This window comes from Gymnoscopelus braueri (genome assembly GCF_963280865.1).
Source record: "Gymnoscopelus braueri genome assembly, chromosome: 13".
NCBI classification, from domain to species: Eukaryota; Metazoa; Chordata; class Actinopteri; order Myctophiformes; family Myctophidae; genus Gymnoscopelus; species Gymnoscopelus braueri.
Genome location: NC_137615.1, coordinates 977,501 through 982,500, shown reverse-complemented (window position 1 = coordinate 982,500; position 5,000 = coordinate 977,501). Strand labels below are relative to the sequence as shown.

Genomic DNA, 5,000 nt, shown 5'->3' with positions numbered 1-5,000 from the left:
TGTGTGCGTGTGCGTGTGCGTGTGTGTGTGTGTGTGTGTGTGTGTGTGTGTGCGTGTGCGTGTGCGTGTGCGTGTGCGCGTGCGTGCGTGCGTGCGTGCGTGCGTGCGTGCGTGCGTGCGTGCGTGCGTGCGTGTGTGTGTGTGTGTGTGTGTTGGGGGTCAAACAGGGATTCATTCATTACCTCTGTCATCCTTCACTGACACTAACAGGTTCTATAGAGATGAACAGAACAGATCAGTGGAGCTCCCTCCTTTTTCACCATTTTCCAGAAAATAGCAGATCTACAAACGTGCATATGAGCTTGTAGATCTGCTATTTTCGACTAGCCAAAGGAATATAAAAATGACACAGAGATGTGTTCCCGGTCATATGGGGTCATATGGGGTCATGTGGGGTCATATGGGGTCATATGGGGTCATGTGGGGTCATATGGGGTCATGTGGGGTCATGTGGGGTCATGTGGGGTCATGTGGGGTCATATGGGGTCATTGCAGGGGCCCTCATTCAAGGTTATTATGATTATGCATGCTCCTCATGGTATCACAACACCTCCAAGGCCTTAAAAACAAGGCTCCAAACATCCCAAAACAAACTTGTAAGGCTACTTCTTGGCCTCAATCACAGAACCCATCTAACCCCTGCTCATTTTGCTAGGATTGGGTGGCTTAGGGTTGAGGACAGAGTACAGCAACCTGCTATGGGCCTGGTCTTCAAGATACACCACAACATTGGGATCCCCCTGTATTTGTCAAAATACTTCCAAAACGTTAATGAAGTCCACGATCATAACACCAGAGGCAGCTCCACGAATCATGTTCAACCCAGATTTGGCACAACAAAGGGAATGAACTCGTTCTCATGCTATTCATCAAAAATGTGGAATGCCCTACCAAAAGGAGTAAAGGAGTGTAAAACCCTACTCACTTTCAAAACTGCCCTAAAGATACACCTTCAGGAGGCTGCAATTCCAAAAAGGCCCCTGTCTAAGTCTTAACACATTGATTGCCTAGATCAAGTTAATTCGTTTTTCAAATCCATCGCTTGCGTGCCGCAATTGTGAAGAACGAGTTAACTCGTTCTTTGGAATTTTCATTGTTTAATCTGTGATCGCGCTGTTCTGTTTATTTTTCATCATAGGTTTCGTTTTCCACTTGCTTCACACACACCGGGATCCGGTTTCATGACGCAGATTCCGTTTCCGGTTCTCATATTTTTTCCCCCGGTCATTTTCGACCAGAATAGGGAAAAACATGTTTTTTCACACGGTATAAAAAACAAACCGAGAGCTCCACTTCTATTTTCTATAGTCTGGGTGACGGACAGTCATCGTCGTCGTGTATCACATCGTACTTTAGGCCGATCGGCAATCTGCGAAAACGTCACATCCGGTTTATGACGTATGCACTGTTTGAGCCTGTTTGGGGGGGCGAGCGAGTCAGCGAGGTGATCAAGGTGTCTATTTGCTGCTCTCTGCTGGTAGATCTGTCGTATGTGTTTAAAACCGCAGTCAGACAATTTATTTGAATTAAAAATTACAAAATAAAAATACACGCAGATCGCTGGCACAGGGGTGAGTACATTATGAATAAACTCTGGCAGTCAATGTGTTAACCTACCCCACCCCACCCCTCCCCGATTTTTTCTTCTCTTGTGCATATTTTTCACTCTTCATACCAGTAACCTGAAAGCTGATTATATGACATTCTGTATAGTAGTGTGTATATCTGTCTGTCTCTTATATGTCATCATGATTTGTGTGCATGGGGTTCTCATCTTAAACAAGCTCAGTGCTTAATGAGTCTTCCAGTTTAGTAGACCTTGTATTGTGGGTTAGGGTTAGGGGTTAGGTTAGGTAGTTTAGTAGACCTTGTATTGTGGGTTAGGGTTAGGGGTTAGGTTAGGTAGTTTAGTAGACCTTGTATTGTGGGTTAGGGTTAGGGGTTAGGTTAGGTAGTTTAGTAGACCTTGTATTGTGGGTTAGGGTTAGGGTTAGGGGTTAGGTTAGGTAGTTTAGTAGACCTTGTATTGTGGGTTAGGGTTAGGGGTTAGGTAATTAGGTTAGAGTTAGGGTTAGGGTTTAGGTAAGGTTAGGTTAGGTAGTTAGGGTTTAGGTAAGGTTAGGTTAGGTAGTTTAGTAGACCTTGTATTGTGGGTTAGGGTTAGGGGTTAGGTAATTAGGTTAGAGTTAGGGTTAGGGTTTAGGTAAGGTTAGGTAGTTTAGTAGACCTTGTATTGTGGGTTAGGGTTAGGGGTTAGGTAAGGTTAGGTTAGAGTTAGGGTTAGGGTTTAGGTAAGGTTAGGTTAGGTAGTTTAGTAGACCTTGTATTGTGGGTTAGGGTTAGGGGTTAGGTAAGGTTAGGTTAGGTAGTTTAGTAGACCTTGTATTGTGGGTTAGGGTTAGGGGTTAGGTAAGGTTAGGTTAGGTAGTTTAGTAGACCTTGTATTGTGGGTTAGGGTTAGGGTTTAGGTAAGGTTAGGTTAGGTAGTTTAGTAGACCTTGTATTGTGGGTTAGGGTTAGGGGTTAGGTAAGGTTAGGTTAGGTAGTTTAGTAGACCTTGTATTGTGGGTTAGGGTTAGGGGTTAGGTTAGGTAGTTTAGTAGACCTTGTATTGTGGGTTAGGGTTAGGGGTTAGGTAAGGTTAGGTTAGAGTTAGGGTTAGGGTTTAGGTAAGGTTAGGTTAGGTAGTTTAGTAGACCTTGTATTGTGGGTTAGGGTTAGGGGTTAGGTTAGGTTAGGTTAGAGTTAGGGTTAGGGTTTAGGTAAGGTTAGGTTAGGTAGTTTAGTAGACCTTGTATTGTGGGTTAGGGTTAGGGGTTAGGTAAGGTTAGGTTAGGGTTTAGGTAAGGTTAGGTTAGGTAGTTTAGTAGACCTTGTATTGTGGGTTAGGGTTAGGGGTTAGGTAAGGTAAGGTTAGGTTAGAGTTAGGGTTAGGGTTTAGGTAAGGTTAGGTTAGGTAGTTTAGTAGACCTTGTATTGTGGGTTAGGGTTAGGGGTTAGGTAAGGTTAGGTTAGAGTTAGGGTTAGGGTTTAGGTAAGGTTAGGTTAGGTAGTTTAGTAGACCTTGTATTGTGGGTTAGAGTTAGGGTTTAGGTAAGGTTAGGTTAGGTAGTTTAGTAGACCTTGTATTGTGGGTTAGGGTTAGGGGTTAGGTAAGGTTAGGTTAGGTAGTTTAGTAGACCTTGTATTGTGGGTTAGGGTTAGGGGTTAGGTTAGGTAGTTTAGTAGACCTTGTATTGTGGGTTAGGGTTAGGGGTTAGGTAAGGTTAGGTTAGAGTTAGGGTTAGGGTTTAGGTAAGGTTAGGTTAGGTAGTTTAGTAGACCTTGTATTGTGGGTTAGGGTTAGGGGTTAGGTTAGGTTAGGTTAGAGTTAGGGTTAGGGTTTAGGTAAGGTTAGGTTAGGTAGTTTAGTAGACCTTGTATTGTGGGTTAGGGTTAGGGGTTAGGTAAGGTTAGGTTAGGGTTTAGGTAAGGTTAGGTTAGGTAGTTTAGTAGACCTTGTATTGTGGGTTAGGGTTAGGGGTTAGGTAAGGTAAGGTTAGGTTAGAGTTAGGGTTAGGGTTTAGGTAAGGTTAGGTTAGGTAGTTTAGTAGACCTTGTATTGTGGGTTAGGGTTAGGGGTTAGGTAAGGTTAGGTTAGAGTTAGGGTTAGGGTTTAGGTAAGGTTAGGTTAGGTAGTTTAGTAGACCTTGTATTGTGGGTTAGAGTTAGGGTTTAGGTAAGGTTAGGTTAGGTAGTTTAGTAGACCTTGTATTGTGGGTTAGGGTTAGGGGTTAGGTAAGGTTAGGTTAGAGTTAGGGTTAGGGGTTAGGTAAGGTTAGGTTAGGGTTTAGGTAAGGTTAGGTTAGGGTTTAGGTAAGGTTAGGTTAGGTAGTTTAGTAGACCTTGTATTGTGGGTTAGGGTTGTACTGATGTTCTCATGTCTTACTAAATAAATACATCAATCAATCAATCAATTAATGGGGTCGTATGGGGTCATGTCATACAGTATTATTACATACAGCGATCATGTGACCATTTGCTCCTCCTCGTAGGCTATTGGTCGGGGCGCCCAAGGACAAGGCGGAGCCTGGCGTGTCGGCCAATCGAACGGGAGGAGTGTACGGCTGTCGGATCACGACCGACGACGACCAATCGGCTTGCTCCAGGATGAACCTGATTGGCTCGGGTGAGCGTGATGTCACTGATAGGGTTACGCAACACACATCCATCATAGTCCAGACCGAGCCTGTTCCTATTCACACTTTAACCCTTTAAGACCAGGAACGCATCTGTGTCATTTTTACATGTATTTGGCTGTTCAAAAATAGTAGATCTACAAGCTCATATTGCGGCACCGAGTGCCTCACTATGAGCTTGTAGATCTGCTATTTTAGAAAAATCGAGAATTTGTTTGCAAATCTTTGAATATATATATATTTTTAAGGCAAACATTTCTAACTTAAATCTTTGCTTCTGGAGGATTCTACAAATGTCCTCTAAATCCTAACAGTTTGTAGAAAAACGTATGTTTTTATATCTGTGGTTCTGAAACTTTTTCATGTCAAGGACCCCCAAAATGATATGTATTTGGCCGCGGACCCCCACCTCAAAATACTTTGTTCCAGGGACCCCCCAGAAGCAAAGATTTGAGTTACAAATGTTCCCTTTTTAAAAAAAACATATTAATTCAAATATTTGCACAAATGTTCAAGATTTTTCATAGCAGATCTACAAGCTCAGAGCAAAGATTGAGCTTGTAGATCTGCTATTTTTTGAATAGCTCAAAGAAATCTATGTGTTTAGTAAATGATGGTCCCATTCATTTATAAATAAATGGTGAAGTAGGATATGTTGTTTCTAGGGTTTCTATTGGTTCTACAGAGTGAAGACCCGCCCTCGCTGCGGTTGCAGCCAATAGCATTCATTTCCGGTTGCATTTCGGACATAATAACAATATTTGAATGTTTTAAATGTTCATAATGATAATAACAATAATAGTGTCATACTAATTACATGTG

The 5,000-nt window shown here is 42.6% G+C and overlaps 1 pseudogene across 1 annotated transcript in view; it reads left to right on the top strand.

The window, feature by feature from the left end:
- The window catches only part of LOC308098659 (integrin alpha-3-like), a 45,562-nt pseudogene that overhangs the window by 6,448 nt on the left and 34,114 nt on the right, over positions 1-5,000 (top strand). Inside the window, exon 2 of the transcript XR_013935138.1 lies at positions 4,035-4,168. The product of XR_013935138.1 is annotated as an integrin alpha-3-like (transcript). The remainder of the gene's footprint in view (positions 1-4,034; positions 4,169-5,000) is intronic.